This window comes from Amblyomma maculatum, chromosome 3 (assembly GCF_055883805.1).
Source record: "Amblyomma maculatum isolate TAMU_Amacu chromosome 3, ASM5588380v1, whole genome shotgun sequence".
In the NCBI taxonomy this organism is placed as follows: domain Eukaryota; kingdom Metazoa; phylum Arthropoda; class Arachnida; order Ixodida; family Ixodidae; genus Amblyomma; species Amblyomma maculatum.
Window position 1 is genome coordinate 179,550,276 of NC_139346.1, and position 22,901 is coordinate 179,573,176.

Consider the following 22,901-nt stretch of genomic DNA (forward strand, 5'->3'; position numbering starts at 1 on the left):
TGCATGGGCCATGGCTTATCCACACATGGCCCAACCTCGTCGGTGGTACTCGCTGGCCGGTGGTTTATCCACCATCGGCAGTAGACCTCGGGCCAATGAGTATTGCCGACTTGGCCAGCCTACTGCCGCGCTAGGGTCATGCATGGGCGCTGGCTTACCCACATGGCCCAACTACTTCGGCAGTACACGCTGCTCAGTGGCCTATCCATGTGTAATTAGTGATCTACTCATCCATGGCCTATCGTTTACCCATTAAAACATCCGCAGTGCTATTGTTGCTGAAAATTAGTGCTGCGGCAGCATTTTGAGATGCGCATCTTCTCCTCCAAGCGGGCTCTAACTTTGTGGCATCAGCAATGCTGTTCGCCGGGCAGGTGAAAAGCAACCCATACGTATGTAGCTTAAAAAAGCCTGTGCATCGACAAATGTAGGTTTAAACAGCACTTTTTATTGGTCTTTCTTAAATATTCGAAAGGCTCAAAGCCCTCCTAATACAAAATTGCACTTACAGCTTACTAAGTTTGTGAGGCTTCACAGCAATTTATTCTGGCATTCAGCTTCTAGGCTGAGTTAAGGATGCCACATTTCCCTGCTCGTTGTGCCTGCCGTCCCATTACTTCACTGTTACGAGCCATCGCTTGACTGCTGCCGCGGTCTTCCTGGAGAGGACGTCACTCAGGTACACGCTGCCTCTCCTCAGGCATCCTAGAAAATATACGAAAGAAAATATCAGCCTTCACTCCGTATTCATGTGAATTTTCTAGCCTGTTAAAGTGATAAAAGGCTGTCACTCAAGCATTTATAAGGACCTTCAGTGGGATCAGTGGTGTAGTCATCGGATATATTTTTACACATATACTGCTTGTGTAAGCAAATTTGATCCAAGGGGGAAAAAAGACATTTCTGAGGCAGGGGAAGGAAACCAAATACATATCACTGGAAGCTACCTTGAGCACCACAGAAAAGGTTTTGTTTGGAATCCTTAATTGACATTATTTACCCAAGTTACTGATTAATGACTTACACATTAAATGGTGTTGCTACTTTGAAGAGTACCGGCTCAAACCACGTTTCATTATTTGCGATAAAGAACCCTCACGTCTGCATTTTGTTCCCCAGTACAATAGGAAACCCCGAAAATACATCCCTCGTTCCCCATCGTCCTGACGCTTCCCCTCCTTTGGTTCCAAAGTTGCAGCAAGTCATCCGCAAACAAGTCTCAGTACTTCCCACGCTTCCTGAAGCTCCTGCTGTCGCTCCCTTGACATACGTCTGAGGACCACTACAATATAGCCAACCTTCTGTCCCAGCCCCTTTGACCTACGCGGCAGTAGCTGCGCGGCCTCCGCCTCAGCCGTTACCACCCGTGCAGCCTGTCCTACGCCATGCACCGCTTCCTCAAAAGGCTCCGCTTCATCCTGCGACTCCACGCTATTACAACCCGTAGCGCACTTCGGACAATCGCCCAAGTTACTACTGTGGTTGCCCTGGACACGTGGCTCGTCGGTGCCATCGCCACATGGCTGCGTGTCCCGAGCCTGCGTCTTTGGAGGACTCCCCACCGCTGCTTCATTCTGCTCCGTCTTCACCTGCATACGACGCCGAACAGCGTTCGTACACGACCCATCGTTCTCCTTCTCCACGTCGCAGGTCACTGTCACCAATGAGCTGGCGACCACCCCCTGCTGATGAGGGAAACTAAGTTCCGCGGTTCATGAGGCGAGAACTGCTTGCTCTGCGAAAAGCTCAAGGCCTCATATTTTGCCCACGAACGTTATAGTAATCTCTATCGATGGTCTGCCTGTACATGCGCTGGTCGATACAGGTGCTGCAGTGTCTGTGATTCATGAGCGACTTTGCCGATGATTACGAAAAGTTACAACGCCATTTAACGGTTTGTCGCTCCGCACTGCCAGCGAAGAGAGGATTGCACCTTTAGCAGCATGTACCGTCTGTTGCAGAAGTTTGCGGCCCAACGCGCCGGGCAGAGGAGCAGTATCGCTCCCGAGAGGCGGCGCTGCGCCCGCCGGCGCTGCCTGGTGACGTAGCTATAAAGAGTGAGGAGGCTTGTTCTCTTCTCCTCATCCCGCGGTTGATATCGCACATCTTTGCTCTCAGCCGCGGGATGAGGGGAAGAGAACAAGCCTCCTCACTCTTTATAGCTACGTCACCAGGCAGCGTCGGCGGGCGCAGCGCCGCCTCTCGGGAGCGATACTGCTCCTCTGCCCGGCGCGTTGGGCCGCAAACTTCTGCAACAGACGGTACAGCGCGTGTCGTCATTGAAGGTCTTTTATACAGTGTCGAGTTCGTAGTTTTGTCGTCTTGTTCTCACGATGTGATCCTTGGATGGGACTTCGTCTAAAAATAATGCCGTGATCGATTGCGCCCGAGCTGAAGTGGAATTTTCTGCACTGTGCGACGTACTGCACGACGAAAACCGTTCAGTGTGTCCTCAAAAGCTTACCATCGCTGAAGATGTCGACGTAGCTCCAGAAGCTTGTGCCCTTGTACCTCTTTCGTGTCCTGCCGTGTCAGCCGTTAGTGTTCTGTTTACGCCGTCTGCATCCTTCATCCACCGCAAGCACCTGCCGCTGTCGTCTGCTGTTCTCGATGTTCACGGTGGCTTCACGAAGCTACTCATCTACAATCCGTCTCTGCGCCCGATTACTTTGCTACATGGGGAATCTCCCAGTTCCATTGAACCAGCCCACCTTCTCTCTGACCTGGATGCCTCCGAGACCAAATGTGGTAACTACATTGATGCTCTGCAGTCCGATTCGACGCCTGATTCGTTGCCAGACGACTCCTTCCGAACCGCCATCGATGACGCCCTTCCTTCCACCTACCGAACACAGCTTGCGGCCCTTTTACAGACGTTTTGCTCCGCGTTCGACGCCGCCCACACACCTCTCGGCCACACTTCCACAGTCGCGCATCACATTCAGACCGGCTCTAACGCCTTTTCGACAGCGCCCTATCGTGTGTCAGCGGCAGAGCGTCGCGTGATCAATAAGCAAGTTGAGGACATGCTACAACGTGGTGTGATCCGTCCATCTCAAAGCCCCTGGTGTTCACCAGTGGTGTTAGTCAAGAAGAAAGATGGTTCGTTTCGCTTTTGTATCGATTACAGACGCTTCAACAAAATTACCCACAAGGACAATTACCCCCTTCCGCGTATAGACGATGCTCTTGATTGCTTCCAAGGTGCCGAGTACTTTTCATCCCTTGATTTACGTTCCGGTTACTGGCAAGTACCAATGGCCGCCTGTGACCGAGATTAAGACCGCATTTGTGATGACGGATGGCCTTTATGAATTTAATGTGATGCCCTACGGTCTGTGCAATGCGCCCGCCACATTCGAGATAATGATGGATAACATCTTACGGAAGTTCAAGTGGCACATCTGCCTCTGCTACTTGGACGACATTGTTGTCTTTTCCACTGACTTCGCTACGCACCTAGAGCACTTGCGGCAAGTTTTGGTTTGTCTTACTGACGCTGGCCTACAATTGAATCTTAAGAACTGTCACTTCGGTGCCCAGCAGTTGACAATTTTGGGTCACATCGTCTCTAAGGAAGGTGTTCGTCCTGATCCGGCCAAGCTGCGCGCAGTCGCAGAGTTTCCTAAACCGTTCTCACTCAAGCAACTTCGAAGCTTCATAGGTCTGTGCTCGTATTTTCGACGCTTCATACGGAACTTTGCTTCTATTATTGCACCCCTGACGAAGCTACTCGGGGGAAACAGTCAGTTAAGTGATTCGTCAGCCGAGTGCGACGAAGCGTTCACCGCATTGCGCCATCTTTTGACATCGCCACCAATCCTTCGCCACTACGACCCGACCGCACCCACTGAGGTCCATACTGATGCGAGTGGCATTGGCCTCGGAGCCGTCTTGGCTCAACGAAAAAACGGCTTTCAGGAATACGTCTTCGCCTACGCGAGTCGTGTTCTCTCTAAAGCTGAATGCAACTACTCAGTTGCAGAAAAGGAGTGTTTGGCAATTGTGTGGGCACTAACGAAATTCAGACCCTACTTGTACGGTCGCCAGTTTGACGTCGCCACGGACCACCACACGTTATGTTGGCTGTCCTCTCTTAAAGACCCGTCCGGCCACCTCGCAAGATGGGCCCTCCGCCTTCAGGAATTTGGCATTCGAGTTGTATATCGTTCTGGCCGTAAACACATGGACACCGACGCTCTGTCTCGTTCTCCCCTATCCAGCGAACCTGCTTGCTCCACGGCAGCTGATCCCGTCCTCTCGACTCTAACCATCGCAGATATGCCTGCGGAGCAGCGCAAAGACCCGTGGCTCGCATCTCTTATCGACATCATGTCCACTTCTTCCAACGCTGCGCCTTCTCGGACTTTACGCCGTCAAGCACCACACTTTGCCCTACGAGATGGTTTTCTCTACCGCCACAATGATATGACTGATGGTCGACGGTGGGTTCTCGTCATTCCCCGCCATTTACGACATGAAATTTGCGCCCCTTTCCATGCCGACCCTCAGTGTGCCCATCCTGGTGTAGTCAAGACGTTTCAAAGAATTTCTCAACGCTACTATTAGCGCGGAATGTACGGTTATATTCGCAAATATGTCCGCTCCTGCATCGCCTGTCAGCGCCGCAAGCCATCCACACCTCGTGCTTTTGGCCCCTTACAACCCCTTCCATGCCCGGCCCGTCCTTTTGATCGCATTGGCGTTGATCTTTACGGGCCACTTCCCTGCACGGTCTCTGGGAACCGCTGGATTATCATCGGTATCGACCACCTCACCCCATATGCGGAGACCGCTGCCCTACCTGCCGCTACTGCCCGTGAGGTCGCCCTGTTCTTGTTTCATCATTTTGTCCTTTGCCACGGCGCGCCGCGTGAGCTGCTCAGTGACAGAGGCCGAGTCTTCCTTTCCAATGTCGTTGAAGCTCTACTGGCCGAATGTCGCATCATACATCGAACCACCACAGCCTATCACCCTCAAACTAACGGGCTGACTGAGCGCTTCAATCATACTCTTGGAAATGTGCTCACGATGTACGTTGCCGCCGATCAGACTAACTGGGACGCTGTTCTTCCTTTCGTGACGTACGCGTACAACACCGCCACGCAGTCAACCACTGGATTTAGCCCTTTCTTCCTCCTTTATGGGCGTGAGGCTTTGTCCACGATGGACACTATATTACCATATCGTCCAGACTCCTCCGAGTGGACTCCACTTTGTGACGCTGTAAAGCATGCGGAGGAATGTCGCCAGCTGGCCCGCAGTTTAACATCGGAATCTCAAGGCCGCCAAAAGCATCGTCACGACAAAGATCAGACGCCACATGTTTTCCCTACAGGGTCCCTCGTTTGGCTCTGGGTTCCTGGCACCCCACCGGGATTGTCATCGAAATTTCGAACTGAATACCACGGCCCCTACCACATCGTTCACCAAACCTCCCCTGTAAATTATATCGTGGAGCCACTCACTCCCTCTTCGGACATGCGTCCTCGCGGCCGCGAAACTGTGCACGTGAGCCGCCTCAAAACATACTACGACCCGCTCGTCTTGCCCTCACCATAGGTCGCCAGGGTGGCTCCTCTTCGCTCCCGGGGAAATTGTAGTGAACGAAGAGCAGATGTCACGAAACACGAGGAAGAGAACAACGAAGTGCCGCTGCGCTGCTCGAGCTCGCTGGTTTGTGCCTAGACGGACTGTGTTCCTGTGCTTTCGCCATGCAGCTTACAGAGGACTATATTCTGTTGAACCCTCAGTAAAACCCATTTCACACTCATTTATATCCTTACCGCTTTGTAGTCGTTATCCGCATTGCAAAGTTCGGCGCGCTCACTGTAACTCGCACCTTCATGTGTGCCAAAGGGCTGACGTGAAGCAACCATTGCCAGCATATCACCCTTACTCATGCATGGGGCCAGCCATCATAGCGGCAGGTTGTTTCGTCCGCTCAAAATCATGTTGAGAGCAGCGCAATTGAGGTGCGCGAATGGGCTGGTAACGGTTTCGGTATTTACATAACCCGGAATTTTTCTGCAGACGAATAAAAAGTTACATGAGGTTTCTAACCGCAAATATTGAAACAGGGGTTTCCGAACGTGCTCGCCGACTCTGTAAGTCCTATTTATTGTCTAAAGTGAATATTTAGTACTTGGAGAGAATAACCTCACTTTCCTATGCAGAAAATAAAAATGTACTGCGCTGTGCGAAGTGGCTGCCAGCAATGCACCCCCGGTTTCCATCGCCTGTTTCCAATGGTTTATTTCTAACCCTTGTCTCAAGCTATCGGACACAGCAGGTGTAATGTACCATGCATAAAATCTGCGTGAGAGCATATTAATGGGTAGATTTGTAAGCTTTACAGATTTCACTTACAAATACTACGAGAATCGCGTCACTGCGGCCTTTCTTAAAATTGACACGCAACAGTGCAATATACGTGGCTAAAATAAAGTACTCAACGTATTAATTCAGCTTCGCAAATGCAGCTGTAACAGAAAGTGAGGGCTGGAGACACCGAAGGTGCGCCTAGCTTTCAAATTTTCTTAGATGGCACAACCGTTCGAAATATGTAATTTTAAAAATAAGCCCTTGATAGCGGCTTTCCCACAGCGTATATATGGGTGCCTTAGATAAGAATTATAATCGAGGTCCCATGACCATCTTTAGTTTCCAATTAAATTTTTGTATGTGATGGGCAAATATCAGAAACAAAGGAATTAACCTTAGCTTTGCAAGATACGGCGTAGTTTCCTTGAAAACAAAAAAATTGTACGGTATATCTTTAGAGGTAGAAATTAAACGCTGTTTTTGTCATTTCAAAATGTTCCAAGTTTGGATACCACGATTTTGTCATGTATGTTTTACTCACTAAATATATGCAGGTTTTACATTTACAAACACTATTAGAAACCCGTCTTGTTTTTGCAGTCGAGTTATTAAAAATCGCAAACTTTGCTTCAAGAGCAATGGGCTGCAAAAATATTCATTTTTAATCTTATATACTGGAATATGATGCTTAGGTTGGTTGCACTAAATATGTTTTCACTTCCTAACGCATGTTCTTAATTCCAAGCAATTTTTGCAGCTCCAGACCGCAAGGTGTGTTCTCCACAACTTATCAAAATTGCCCAAAATTCGAAAACAGCAGTAAAGTGTAAATTTGCTGCAAATAAAAAAAGGATCATATTCGATTTTCATTCAAATCCCAGTCAAGAATCTTCAGTGCCTCAAAAATATCACGGACTAAAATGTGTTGCGTTATATTGTTTAAAAATATAACGTTGAATATTAAACCGAGTGCTTGTCCTGATAATGGCCAAATTCAGTCTGCATTCTTGCAAGATCCAATAATATTGTGGCACTGAAACTATCTCTAGATTATCAAGGTTCCATTCTTTATTTCTAAAAAAATTTTAAGCTCTAGATTTGTTTTTTTCTGCATATTATATTGAAATCGGACAAAATTAAAAAAAAATGGTAAAATAAGGAAAACTGATTAGAATTGAAGAAACTGCCACAACATCGATTTGTATCAAAATCTCTGGAAACAATGCAAACTACTTTGTTAATACGAGTCAGTAAATATATTCAATTCTGCAAAATGAATTATTAGAAACATAAAAATGCCTGTTTTTATTCTATAGATGTGCTTATATGGCTCCACCTCATGGAGTAGGCATCAAATCTTCAATTTAGTATTTGCTGAATTTAGTTACAGTCTTGTAAAATTTAAAGCCTTGTCAGAGCTTATAAACCCTTTTTCTGCTTGTCGGCATAAAATTGAATTATTCCCTATTTCTGTCAAATTCATGACAAAACGCAAGTGAAGGCTGAACTTTTTCTCTGTCCTGCACTCTTTTTTTATTGCTAGGTGCAGTAGTATTCAATCAAGTTTATTAATGACCATAACTAACAATACTATAATTTTGAAGGGGAAATGAGGGTGCTCGTTATAATACATGAAGGAAAGAAGCCAACAGTCGGCGAGGCCGAGGAAAGCGTTGGGGATGGTACTTTTATGTCTTTTTTTTTAATGTTTACTTGGATAATCACAGAAATTATTAATGTAATCTGATTAGGGGAAACATAATTAAACACAAAGTAGAAGAAAAAACAACGTGCCGATGGTGGGAACTGAACCCACGACCTCCGAATATCGCGTCCGGTGCTCTTCCAACTGAGCTACATCGGCCGCTGTCCCCCCTGCTACTTTCTTGGGTATTTATGTTGTCTGTATACGAACCTTGAGAGTGTTCACCAGCGCCACCCTCAACCATAGCGGCGGACGTGGAACGTCCTTTGTTACCGCCAGCGTCACATAGAACGTGATCAAGAGCGAGGGCGAAAGCTGTGCTAGAACCCTCTTACGCTACCTATGGCTTCAAGACTGCCAGAACCGAGACCCCCGTACGCTACAAGCAGATCAATTAAGGAGGAATGAAGGTGCTCGTTATAACACATGAAGGAAAGAAGCCAACAGTCGGCGAGGCCGAGGAAAGCGTTGGGGATGGTATTTTTATGTCTTCTATTTTTTTAATGTTTACTTGGATAATCGCGATATTCGGAGGTCGTGGGTTCGGTTCCCACCATCAGCACGTTGTTTTTTCTTCTACTTTGTGTTTAATTATCTTTCCCCTAATCAGATTACATTAATAATTTCTGTGATTATCCAAGTAAACATTAAAAAAAAAAAAGACATAAAAGTACAATCCCCAACGCTTTCCTCGGCCTCGCTGACTATTCGCTTCTTTCCTTCATGTATTACAACGAGCACCCTCATTTCCCCTTAATTGATCTGCTTGTAGCGTACGGAGGTCTCGGTTCTGGCAGTCTTGAAGCCATAGGTAGCGTAACAGGGTTCTAGCACAGCTTTCGCCCTCGCTCTTGATCACGTTCTATGTGACGCTGGCGGTAACAAAGGCCGTTCCACGTCCACCGCTATGGTTGAGGGTGGCGCCGGTGAACACTCTCAAGGTTCGTATATGGACAACATAAATACCCAAGAAAGTAGCAGGGGGGACAGCGGCCGATGTAGCTCAGTTGGAAGAGCACCGGACGCAATATTCGGAGGTCGTGGGTTCGGTTCCCACCATCGGCACGTTGTTTTTTCTTCTACTTTGTGTTTAATTATCTTTCCCCTAATCAGATTACATTAATAATTTCTGTGGTTATCCAAGTAAACATTAAAAAAAAAAGACAAAAGTACCAGCCCCAACGCTTTCCTCGGCCTCGCCGACTGTTGGCTTCTTTCCTTCATATAATTTTGAAGGTCATTTTTCAATGTGTAATTTTTTATAATTATAATCATAAGCAAATCTCTTTCCAGCATAATAATTTTGAAGGTGTTACAAAGAACACACATACCAGCATAGAGCTCCAGATTCTGCCTTAAAATAACAATATAACCTGCGTAATAAACACAGAATGTTTTACTGCGAATAACATAACGCATTACGCCAGTATGTAAGGTCGAAAATTAACATTTTTGTAGCGCGTTGCTCCTGAAGCAAAGTTTGCGATTTTTTACTAAATCAACTGAATCAATGAAACAAGCCTTTAATACTTCTTATACAAATAAAAGTTATGTTGATTTGGTGAGTAAAAAACAATGGATGACAAAATTTTAGTGCGCAAGCAGCAGGCCTCCAAATGTGCAACTTTTTGAAACGACAAAAAACGGTGTTTTCTTTAGTGATAGGCGTTCTTGTTTTCTTTTTTCGGGAAAACTATGCTGCATATTGCAAACCTAAGGGTCTTTCCTTTGTGTCGAGACATTAGCCCACGACATAGGAAAATTTAATTAAAATAAAATGGTGATGGCACCACGATTACTGTTCGTGTCCGAAGACATGCATATTTGTTTTCATTTCGTCTCTTTAAACATGTTCGTTTAGGCAATGCGGTGAATAAAAATATCATCGCATATATTAAAGATTTCTGCGCTACGCGTTATACCTAAAGCCACCTATATTGTCACAACTGTTATTCGTTATTTGTAGCTGAAACAACATCACAAAAGGAATTCGATCGCAAATTGTTCGTGAGTTAAATAGACGTACAAGATGACACACGTATACTTTGTAGAATACAATTTAAGAAAGAGCAGTTACAAACTATAGGCAAATAATGCTATGATATGGAGCATATGTATTACTCCGGTTAACAGTAAAAAAGGCGACTTTTAACATATTAATGTATTCGACAAACTATTGCATGAACACAATTATGGGGTCATCCACGTATGTAATGTCTATGGGCATTAGATGTGTGAATGACTTCGTTTTAATCCAATTTGCGCGTCACTCAAACTAATTGAACAAGGAAAAATTTAGTATTTACACAATTTTCAGCGAGTATACCACAAAATATACTAAGGTGCTTCATATACAGTCACATCACATAGCAAGTGAAGTGGGATACCAGAAGTAATCACTCACTCTGATCAGCATTTCGCTTTTGCGTCATCTTTGTAACTTTTTAGGCAGGCTTTTTCACCGATTATCCTCTTTATTCCTCTTCCAACCACAGGACACAGATCTTCTGGGGGGTGCCGAAGTGTTGGTTTTCGCACCAGTGATACAACTCAATCGATCCATTTCTACGTAGAAAACACTCTCAGTGCGCACCTAAAAAAAATGAAAGCATGTATGTGTAGGCGAAATCATTCACCCGTGATAAAATAATATGATTTGAACAATAAAATCGAATGATCACACTCGAAACAACAAGAAAGTGGTGGAGAGATAGGAATTAAAGCTTGAAAGGCGGTTGCCTACTGCAATAATAGCAAGAGGTCCACTGTCTATAAGAATAGGCAATAAATATAAGGCACATTTAAAGGTGCATGCAGCAGTTACAGTGATGCAGTGCTACCTTTTGTTAGGCAGGCTTTTCCGCTGATTATCCTCTTCTTTATTCCCCTTCCAACCACAGGACACAGATCTTTTGGGGGTGCCAAACTGTGTCGGTTTTTGCGCCAGTCATACAACTCAATCGATTCATTTCTATGTAGAAAACACTCCCGATGCGCATCTAAAAAAAAAAAAAAAAAAAAAAAAACCATTATGTATAGGCTAAATCCTTCACATGTGATAAAACAATACGATTTGAACAATGAAATCACATGATCACACCCGGAGCAACAAGAAAGTGGTGGAGAGATAGAAATTGAAGCAATGAAAGACGATTGCTTACTGAACAAAGCAATAGCAAGAGGCCATGTGTCGATAAGAATAGGCAATGAAATTAAGGCACGTTTAAAGGTGCATGCAGCAGTTACAGTGATGCAGTGTTACCTTTTTTTTTCACTGCAGTAGTTGGTATAAATATTACAGCAATTGCTAGGTATCAGAGGTAACCCCATTGAAAACCTCATCCAAGGTACCGAGCAGCAGTGGCGCATTTGTACCTTAAATGAAAGCGACTGAACAGTGGGTGTTGTAAGAGGTGCAGCGTCCCTAGGAATAGGGACCAAAATTAAGTTTGCTTGTAATAACCAAGTACAAAAAGGAGCAAATATGCTTGCAATAATATCATGATGGCCTATGTTTTCATCAACAGCTGTAAACAACCTGTCACTACCAGTCGGTTCTTTGGATAGAGTTGTCAATGTCAGAGCTTAAAGCTAAGAGCAATATGAGTAATATTTATTGCGGTCACGGCTGTAAAGAATTCTAGCACAACACTCCATTACTGTAACTATTCAATTAATAATTATAATTTTTCATCTAGTGTCACGTCTATTAAACATCATCTTGGTTGGGAATCTTTAGCTCACCGCAGAAAACATTTCAGACTGCAGATCATGTATCGCATTTATTTTGGAAAGTTCAGCATTGACAAAGACCGGTACCTGCTTCAACCTCACTTTTTTTCTAGACGACTTGACCATCAGTGGAAGATCCGCGAAATAAAATGCCGGACAGATGTGTACAAAACCTCGTTTTTTCCACTGACGATCAATGAGTGGAACCGGCTGCCAGCTGGCATCACTGAGTGTTGCACTGAAAATTTATTTCGGGCTTTTTTATCGGATGTGTGACGTGGCGCCCAGTTCTCTTGCGTGTGTTTCCTTCATTACTTTGTTTTTTGAGTGTTTTCATCACTTTGTTCGTCGCGCAGTTGCCCCCTTTAGATGCATGTTTTTCTTTCCGCATTATCACTTGTGTCCTGTTATTTTCTTATTTTCTTCATTTTTATGTATTTTATCACTGGCGTTCCCAGCAAGATTACGTGTCATCTCTCCCCCTGCAATAATGCCTTCGGGCGCTGCAGGAACTTGTAATAAATAAATAAACCGTCCATTTGTATACATATTGTTCATTTAAGAACCATGCACATCTTATTAAGTTGCTCTTTTCTACTCCCAAATGGTTTCCTATAGAATTAGAATACGTAGATCGCTGCTTCGGTTTCAAAATTTTTGTACGATGGCTATGACGTGCACTTCATGCATACAGTACGTTCATTATTTCCTATTCTTCTCCCATACTCATTCTATCCTTCTCGGCCGCTCAATTCTCCGCAGCTTTTTTTTTTTTCCCGCAGCCACCCTAGCTTGGGGCATTCTAGGTTGGCCTTTGTGAAGCTCTGCCACACTTGGGAGGAAGGGTGTTCGCCACAAATGCTTTTCGTATTTATCTTCATTTTTACCATGTCTTTTACGGCTCGGCTGCTATCGTCTATCGACTTTTGCCAGAGCTAACAAAGGTTCCACACGTGGCTGCACTACAATAGACGCTATCTCCCTTGATTCATTCGGGGACACGGTGCCCGATTCCTTGCCTTCAAAGTCCTCTCTGTCACTGACCTGAGCCACTCTGCCAAAATCTGATACTACCTTGGTTTGCCACTGCCTGGCCCATCGCGAGAGAAAGCTCATTCTTCTTTCGGCTTAGTTCAGCTGCAATTTCGCGGGCTTTCAATCAAGTGAGCGCTTGGACGGCTCGGTCACCGAAGCTACGACCTTCCTCCTGCAGCATCTGCTCTGACCTGTTCGAAAAGAGGTACGGAAACTGCTCTGGCAGGTTCCGTGATACCGCTGCCTCTATTTCCAGAATGCCAAATGGGCCTATTCTGACACGTGCGACCGGCAAACATGGGCTATTCTTTACGGGAACCTGTTTAATACATGCACAATCCCCCGTTAAGTCAGCTGCCTTCACGTATGTGAGGTGGATTACGTCCATGATGGCCGCGGAATCTCTCAGAACCCGACAATGCTTCCCATTAACCTGCATCTTTTAGGTATGACTCTAGCAGGCGCATGTTTTTTTTTTCATCTGCATCTGCCAAAGAGAACAAAACCTTCAACTTCCTATGTGTTGGCAAAGTGAACGGGCTCGTTGCATCGGAAACAGACCGATTTTTCTTTGTTTCCTTCCCTTTGTCGGCTGTCACTTTAGGGTAGTTACTCGACTCTGCCCTGTGGCTTTCGTCTCGCTCCAAGGTGCCGCTTGCTAGGTTTCCAGTCTGGGTTCACGTTTTAGTTTGCTTTAGGGTTTCCCCGAGAACGCGATCACTCCGTTTCCCACCTAGCATGGAATTCTTCGGCCAGCTCTGCTGCACGTTCTAAGCTTTTATTTCCCGGCCTGTCTTGCACCCACACACACGTTCATGCTCCTAGACAGCTATAGAATTGTTCCAGGCAGATCACTTCTATTAAGGAATTGAACGGCGGCGCAACACGGAAACGGACACAGACAAGAAGGGGACACCACATGCGCACACTACCAACTATTTATTAAACGGAAAGGTGGCATATTTATACGTTCATCTCAAGCATCAGACTCATCGCCACAGTCCGCTCCAAACCCAAAGATATTCCTAACCTCAGTAGATAAACTATCAAAAAAATTTTTTTTTTTTTAAACGGAAGGCAGGCCATATCTCATAGCAAATGCAGTGTGGACCGAAAACAGCAGAGTAAGACATGAGAAGCGACCAGCCCGAACCCTAACAAATAAAAAATAAAACGATAAAACAATCGTAGCAAAAGCAGAGTCAAAACAGTTAAGCAAAAGCAGTCAGAACCCTAAGCCAACAACAAAAGACGATCGTAGCAAAAGCAGTCAAAACAAAAGAAGCAAAAGCAGTAAAAAAAAAAACTAGGCCAACAACAACAAAAGACGATCATAGCAAAAGCCGAGTCAAACAAAGGAAGCAAAAGCAGTCAAAAAACCTCAACCAACACCAACATTCATAGCTCAGAGTCAAAGAAATGAAGCAAAAGCAGTCAAACACAATCGTATACCAAAGGCGTAGTCAAAAAAAGGGGGAGCAAAAAGTCAGGAACCTAAAAGCAACTAAAAACGATCGTAGCAAAAGCAGAGTCAAAACAAAAGAAACAACAGCGGTCAAACCTAAAACAACAGCCTAAAACAACGATTTCCTGACTGTTTTTGCTCCCCCTTTTTTTGACTATGCCTTTGGTATACGATTGTGTTTGACTGCTTTTGCTTCATTTCTTTGACTCTCCTTGAGCTACGAATGTTGGTGTTGGTTGAGGTTTTTGACTGCTTTTGCTTCCTTTGTTTGACTCGGCTTTTGCTATGATCATCTTTTGTTGTTGTTGGCCTAGCTTTTTTTTTTTTGACTGCTTTTGCTTCTTTTGTTTTGACTCTGCTTTTGCTACGATCGTCTTTTGTTGTTGGCTTAGGGTTCTGACTGCTTTTGCTTAACTGTTTTGACTCTGCTTTTGCTATGATTGTTTTATAGTTTTATTTTTTATTTGTTAGGGTTCGGGCTGGTCGCTTCTCATGTCTTACTCTGCTGTTTTCGGTCCACACTGCATTTGCTATGAAATATGGCCTCCCTTCCGTTTTAAAAAAAGAAAAACTTTTTTTTTCCCCCGTTTTTGATAGTTTATCTACTGAGGTTAGAAATATCTTGTCTGATTTCCTGTTGGTGGTGCTCGGCGTTCACGTGTTGGGTTTGGAGCGGACTGTGGCGATGAGTCTGATGCTTGAGATGGACGTATAAATATGCCACCTTTCCGTTTAATAAATAGTTGGTAGTGTGCGCATGTGGTGTCCCCTTCTTGTCTGTGTCCGTTTCCATGTTGCGCCGCCGTTCAATTCCATCATGCACCAACTGGCCCCCCAGGCCGTTATTCACTTCTATTATTTTGTCATGAGTTCCGAAAGCCTCTTCTCCTCTTTTACCATTCTGTCAGGTCTGCCTTCAGATTGTAAGTGAAATGCGGAAACGACTGATTACGTTGTTACCTGGTTTCCCTGAAATGGCGGCAAAACGCATCTGAGGGATAGGCGGTACTTTTTGAGAAGCGCTGCCTTTGCTTTAGCATAGTCGGCTGCTCCTTCTTTTGTCAGACCAGCAAGCACTTGGGCTGCCTCACATGGGAGGATGGTCAGCAGCTTCTGGGGCCAAAGCTCGGATGATAACTCAACATTTTCACACGCCCACTCGAACTTTACGAGAAAAAACCCTATGTCTTCTTCTAGTTTGTACGGTAGCAAGAGGTTTTTTATTTTAACACTTGATGCTTCCTGACTCACGACGGAGTTTGGTGTGTGTCTCCCAGTGTATTTTGCCTGTGCTAACTGCAGATCGAGCTGTTTTTTTCTCGATCCCCCTTTCATTCTACTTGTCTTCAAGATCCTTTTTGAGTTTCTCCTGTTCCTCAGCCTTCTTTAACTCTTCTTGAATAAGCTCCTGACGTTCTGCTGTCTCCTCCGCGTCCGCACCGATGTCCTCAATTGCCCTAATCAGTTCTGGTTTTCTGCGGATGGGCCCACAGTCAATGCCCAATTCCCCAAAGATTAAAACCAGCTCCAGTTTGTGCAACTTTTTTCAGTCCATGACTACTGCAGCAATGGCAAGTCCCTGCACTATGTGGTTAGAGGAAACCAATCTGCCTCTAAAACCACCCTTCATTTGCCGAAGCTTACAAATATCTACAAGTTGTAAAACCTGGCAATGTTCCAAGAGAAGGACCATGTACTTACTGTACCAGAGTCAGGACTGGAGGCGCAGACCATTACACCGCAGCCATCCACTTGATGCGATCAGGTTCGGGGCCAAGGCTTCTGGGTAGTGTGATCAGGTGGACAAGACATCGGACGGGGAGCAGCAGGTAGAGCTGGCAAAGAAGTTTTATATACATTATTTACATGTCAAAACAGGAAGAAAAACTCAGACGAGGAGAGCAGAACCGAGCTGAACTCCTTAGCTACCATGGATAGCTCCACACATTAATAAAGCGTCCGCAATCTCCAGTTCCCTAGCTGGGGAAATGAAGGTCAATTGGGCCTGTCAGGGGGAGTACAATTATGCTATATCCAGCTTTTAACACTAAACAGCATGACGCATGGTAAAACAGTGTTGAATGGTTTTGTAGCGCATTGCGTGTAAAAAAAAAAAAAGGTCACAGCTCAGCGGTGCGCTACTACACTGTGATGGAAGCAATGACTTCCTCTTGCTCCTTTAGAAAATTAATATCTACCCACACTAGCATATTTATTTTCCTTTCCTACCCTACCAAGCTTTTACTGAATTGTCTCGATGCGCTCATATATGCACGGATCAGACGAAGTGAGCGTCTGCAGGTTCTTCGCTCAAATCGGACTAGGAAAACCAACTTCGCTCACAAAAAAAAAAAAAAAGAACTAGGACGGAAATTGAGTAGCCCAAAGCCTTCTGCGATTGGCTGCCTAGCGAGCTGCTTCTGGGTGATACGCGAAATTTTCTACAAACCCAGAACCTGAGCGCGACAGCGCCGAGCGGAATGCTTTGGCGTCCCTCGGCCTGTCACGCCTGTCAACGCTCCACTGCACTAAGGGAGCTCTTGTAATTAACGGAAAAGAACTCTCAGGAAAAACTCAACCTTATGATTTTTGAAGGAAGAACTGGGTAATGCTTGCCAGCTTCGCGTTGGCATTCTGCCCGACAAAAGCGTCCTCTAGCTGCTAAACGCATCGCATAAGCCGTTGGTTGCCGCCGCTGCATTCAACTTTGTTGCGGACACCACATATACAACAAAAATCAGTCAACGCTTCGTGAATATGGCGCGACAAAACAGAACCACACAATCACTAATTTGCTCTTGCCGGTATGCACATGCGGAGGGCAGCTGACCGAACCACGCCCAATAAGACTCATCAGCCCCCGCGTGCGATCGGTGCTTACGTGACTGCTCCCAAGGTGAAAAACGGCTGCGTCTGCGGGAATTTTGTATTCGCTCTTTAAACGTGACTGCGTTTAGCACTTAATATAAGAACAAAGCACTCGCTTGGAGCCCCTATCACTTTTTGGTAATGACCTGTGTCTTCGATCTTTGCGGTCAAAATTTCGACATATCCGCATTATGCCCGAAAAATGCTTCGAGATAAACGGGAGTCAGTACATAGTACCTATGGGAGGTGAAAGCGCGACGTGGAAAATTTTGAACTTAACCAATTTTTCGAGATATGCGAGTCCGTGTTAACGAGGGTTTACTGTATTTTTTTTACTCACATACCTCACAGGCTCCAACTGGAGTATTATGTGAGGGGGGGTTACATAAAAACCTGGGGTGCAAAAAGAAGCAAATAGAACACAGTTACTTGAACATTGTTATACAAATAGTTAAAAGCCAACCAGAAAGTTGAATGCAGTTAGAAAAGCTTCAGATCAAGAGCTGAGCACCCCAAAAATCAGCCACTCAAATAACACACTAAGCAATGCATCTTTAGCTAATAGAGTCACTAGCCGCTATTTACAACTGAAAATAAGAAGTGAAGCTCTCATTTCCTATTTCTGTTGATTTATTTGGCCGTGCAATGCAAAAGAAAATACTCTTTGTAATATTTTTACTTCCATGACCACAAGCTATATAAACACGTAATAAAAGGAAGTGAAGGAAAAGCCCTATGCTTATGTGTAGCAGACTGCACAAAATATCATGCAGTGGAATGTTTACTTCATGTGCCTACACTATGTACAAAGATACTGTCCATGTCTACCTTCTGGCTTCTTAAGTGTTATGGACAGAAGTCTGCCATCAAGGACAAAATTTACTGGACCACTCCACAGCAGCATATCATGCACACACTCATGGTAACACACCAGGTGATGAGACTGGCTCTAGGACCATGCGTGTCCTTCGTTACCAACAAGCATGCTATTTTTCTGTCACTGAGTAGCTGCTTATTGATTGCCAAGGGCATGCTGCAAGGCACTGTTGCAGCAGTGGCATTCTGCTGACTCACCAGTGCGAGCAGGTGCCTATTGTTCCCTTGCTCGGCCACTTGCACACCATTGTGATAATGCACATCTTCGGTACTGTGTATTAGCATAAATACACTGCCGCATGCAACGCATTCATTACAAAAAGTTCCGGTCTGCACGTCGCTGCTTCTTTATATTTGCACAGGCAGACAAGATGTTGCAAACTTGAGCATGCACTGGGGAGCACCTATACACAATACCAATGAATCAGAGTAATATTGTAGATAAAAACAAAATATAGAAAACTAGCTGTGTGGGTATTGCTCATACTTGCTCAAGATATCAATTGCATCTGTCCATGAGTTATCACTTATGCAAACACCTGGTGCCGAATTCTCTAAGGTGCTGTATGTTTGGCGACGACCCCTTAACTGATGCAATAAATATACCAACCATTTTCCTTGTTGGTAGATCATTTAATATGCAGCTCTATTGCAAAACTACATTCATGAGAACTGTGGCAGTGTCCACTCATATGATACGCATGGAGTGTGGTGGCTCGTAAAGGCACAACTGCTTTTTGCAACATTTGAATCAAATTAGCAGATAAGGAAGCTTGGGCAAGTTGGTGACAGTACTCTTGGTACCAGTGGCCTAGCCAGAAATATTTTTCGGGGGTGTTATACAACAGAATACAACAGACAAAACAGACCAACCAGAAGGGGAGAGCGGGGAAAGGAATGTGGGTGCAATGTTCAGAGAATTTTTCTATTGTTCTCCTCAACGTTACACTAACTTATGGTTTCTGCTTGTATATAGATCCCAAGTACTAAATCGAGACCACAGTTCTCACCTGGCCCTTAAAATGTAAGGAGACAGTAAATTGCCATTTTAGAAATGCGCTGTTTACAGCACTGCATTTGTTGTTTTATTTTCCTAATATGGCCTTTTAATAAGATGCGGTTAAAAGTGCTGAAGGCAAGCATAACCATAATTGCATTAAAGCTCCCAGGTAAGTGCATGAGACGCGCCTGACCATGCCAATTAGTCAGCGGGGTGCCAGTAGTGCAACAAGAAACTAGAAGCACATTCTTGACGACCAATAAGAAACTAGAAGCACATTCTTGACGACCAATAAGAAACAACCCGAAGCATGAAAATTGGCATGCTTTAAGGGAAGGATTGGGCATGCTCCCAACATTGGCCTTGTCACAAGGCGTCTCACTGTTAGAGTATGTGCAGATATCTAATTAATGAGCAGCAAGTCAAGTTTAGGAAAGTAACCAACATCTTCAATTTCTTTTCGACACTGAATATTGCTAAGGACAATGAAGATGAAGCGAGCAGTGGCACAGGCATGAGCACTTGATCCAGGCCTGCTCCCATTATTAAAAACCATCCCATCCCATCACCATCGGTCATGCTCTTTCTTCACTAGCTTCCCATCCTGTAACAATGTTTTTCTAATCTTTAGAGACAGGTAAAACTCAACACTGGGGCCCCAAAAGCCCTTCAAAAGAGGTATTCCAGCTGTACAACATCATGGCTTAGCCAGCTGCCAAGCAGCTCATCTTTGGGACTGCTGCAGGTACCACTTCTTACATAACAGCAAAAGCAGAAGGCAATATTCAGAGATAAACACAGGGGTTTCAATCCTCAGTGCCTTTACCTCTTGCTTCTCCCTGCCCTTCCGCCATGTGCAAGGTGGGTATCCAATTTCATTTCAATATTCTCTGCGAACACATGCAAACAGAAACAAGTCAAGTAGAGTTTGCAACCTCGTTATAGGTAATTAACAAGAAGCTGATGTTTGCAAGCTTCCTTCATGCACTGCACTGCATCAATGCTAAACACTTTTTACAAGTGACCAACATTTGACAACTCCTTGCATGCAAGCTACAATGAAAAACATTGTTTACAGCAAAGAGAAAGCCTTAAAAGAGCTTCGAAATGCTTGTTAAGCACATTGTTCTGCCTTTTGGTTACGTAGATAGTGACACAATAACTGCTGGTTGTTTTGTGTATTATCCAGCGTTTAATGCTTTAAGTTGGTCGCGAAAAATGAGTTCGGGCCACTGAGGGTGCTGGCACACAATGGCCGTTTTTGGCAGCGGATGTGTTATCACTGGGTAGGGGTTTGATGATTGGACGAACAATAAATTCACAGCTAAAAGGGCTCATAAGTAGATATATGTTCTGTCATATTTTTGTATTTTCTATAGTATCTACAAAACCAGCATGTTTGCTTTCGTCAAATTACTCCAAAGTATTGCAAAAAAGTAATCATTGCTACAGGCTCTGGCTATTGTTCTGCCTCGGAGAACTCTGCGTCTCTCTACATAAATGGCTTTGGCAAGTATAGCTACCCTCTATGCACATGCAAACTCTTGCCTACACAGCTGGTTTCTCGTAGGTGATATCTCGTTGAATTCTGCGCTGCCATGAGAACGAAAACTAGGCAGCACCATGCTACTTGAGCAGCGAAGGCAGTGGAAAAATGTTTTTTTTTTATATATTTCCCTCTCAGAATAAGCGAAAAAAATATGGATGGAAGTTCTTGGCATTCACGAGCCTGACGCGGCGGGTGTGCTCAGCACATTTCACTCGAGCACGCCCTCGAAACTCCTTAGAAGGTTCACCAATTCGGCATTCGCTGGCTACAAGCAACGGCGGCAACGATGCGACGCGGTGCTGGCGGTGGCAGGCACTCACACAAAACATCAATTGAAAAAAGTAACTATCGTGCGCATTAGCTGAGCAGTGAAGGCTCGTTCCGATCGGAGCCTATCCATGTTCATACATAATAGTTTGCAATGTTTTCACTGCTGTTCTTTTCTCAAAAACTCACCATCACGAGTAACGTCCCTGGCAGCAGCTCACTGTGCTCTCGCCTGTTGGCTTAGTTTTCAGTCAGATTAACGCGCGTGAGCACACTTATTGAGAGCTTACATGCCTTTGAAATATTTATAATATTGCGTTACCATCGGATGCATGGATTGTCAGCGCCAGGTTACAGTGGAGCACAGGAAGGTCAGCGAAATTTACCACAAGTGCACCATTCCTTTTTTTTTTTTTTTTGCTTCATTGTCACTAGGAAAAAATACTGACGTATTTACATCTATGGGACATGCGTTTCCTTTTTTCTTGCCAAAGCGTCTGTTGACGCAACATAGATAAAATGTATTTTCAGCCAATCCTGCTGCTGTTGTTTTTTTTCAATGACTTGAACCCATACATACCAAATGGAATTGATCAAAAACTAAAATGGGAATTTATCAACTGCGTGCTGGGTGCTTTTTTTTTTTTTTTGGAATGTGAACCTTTTGATTTTCCCTCGCAGGACGCAAATTCGGAACGCATTCACAGGAGTGAACCAGGCTGTATTCTATTTGAAGCAATAAGTCTTTTGAATGCATCTTTGCAATAGTTTGATACCTTGCTTGAATTTGCGCAACTGATTTAAGCGTCATCCTCAGCATTACTGGAAATGTCTCACTGCCCTTTGAGGTGTGCAGGCAATTTAAATATTAAGGCCATGAAAGATGAATGTACACAGACAAAGCCTCTATCCACTGAAGATGGCCGCATCAAACGCAAAACTGGTGGCACATCTGATGATGCCGTGGGCTGTAAATTGTTGGAGACTCCATCCTCCCTCCCTCCCCTCCCCCCCCCCCCCCCCCCCCCCTACTGCTGCCTTAGCACAAACCCCGATAGGTATACATACAACTGGGCGCCGTGCGCACCGCTCTGAAAAAGTCGCCGCAAGCCACCAGCTGACGGCCACTTGCCGCCCAGTGCTACGTAACGTGCGTCCCGATACATACAACTAGGCCTAGGCGCCGTAAACAGCGAGCCCCCAGCTGACGGCTACTTGGCTCTTCCACTAGGGTACCCCGTAACTCAGCTTCCGACAATAAAGTTTTGTTTCTCTAGTGACGCGCAACTGCCGATACTGCTACTGCTAGCCCTACTGCCATTGCAATGAGAAACAGGAATAGGGAAAAGGTACATACGCCCGTGTAAACATAGTTACAGCACTTACCTGCCAATTCTTCGCCATTTCCATGATAAAAGTTCTTCTCTTGCGGTCATCTCCTGGCCTGCCAACACCAGTAAGCCTGCCCTTCGCAACATTCTTTGTAGTCTGTGGCTTGTATGCTTTCACAAGCGATACGTTCACGAAAGCTTTCCCCCGTCGTCGCATACCGCATAGGCTATTGTGGAGCTTCCATGCCACGCGACAAACTGCCTGCAGGCAGTGACTGGCAGATATGAAACAATGAATACTTGCGTACAACAAGAGCATCGCACACCGTGACCGCGCACAAACACCGCCATTAACGCAGCCTCCCAGACTCTCTTGGCTACAGGAATGCCTAAAGCTTTGGATGGCTCTGGCTTCGTTCGTTTTGCGACGTGATATCGTCTGCTAGTAAATTATCGTCTTCAGACAGGAAAACCGGTTAGGTCAGATATTTGTCATGTAGTTTTAACAGATAGGAAGCACTTGCTGCTATTTAAAGTAAAGAAAATTATCATTTTATTACTGATGTCCACCGTGGTCATATGGCCAAAGGAAACAAATATACACTCTCATAATCACGGAGGTTAACATAACCGCGCGTTCACATTACCCCATTTTCTATGCGCTTTGGTGGAGGACGTGTTGCTCATTAACGTGTGCATTCATAGCAGCATACATACTACCGCGGTATTATTATATCACGTGATGCAAA

The 22,901-nt window shown here is 44.9% G+C and overlaps 1 long non-coding RNA gene and 1 other non-coding gene across 4 annotated transcripts; one reads left to right on the top strand and one right to left on the bottom strand.

The window, feature by feature from the left end:
- Window positions 1-428: 428 nt before the first annotated feature.
- On the bottom strand, window positions 429-22,901 carry LOC146197066 (uncharacterized). Of its 3 annotated transcripts, none has more exons than XR_014706165.1 (6): window positions 22,208-22,901; window positions 19,832-19,895; window positions 15,968-16,096; window positions 10,870-11,028; window positions 10,434-10,622; window positions 429-705 (listed from the first exon to the last, which is right to left on the bottom strand). It is a non-coding gene; the product is annotated as an uncharacterized LOC146197066 (long non-coding RNA). The 3 variants fall into 3 exon arrangements; XR_014706166.1 differs by having other exon boundaries at window positions 15,963-16,096; window positions 22,208-22,895; XR_014706167.1 differs by lacking the exon at window positions 10,870-11,028 and having other exon boundaries at window positions 15,963-16,096; window positions 22,208-22,899.
- TRNAL-CAA (transfer RNA leucine (anticodon CAA)) lies at window positions 9,022-9,094 on the top strand. The gene has a single exon. It is a non-coding gene; the product is annotated as a tRNA-Leu (tRNA).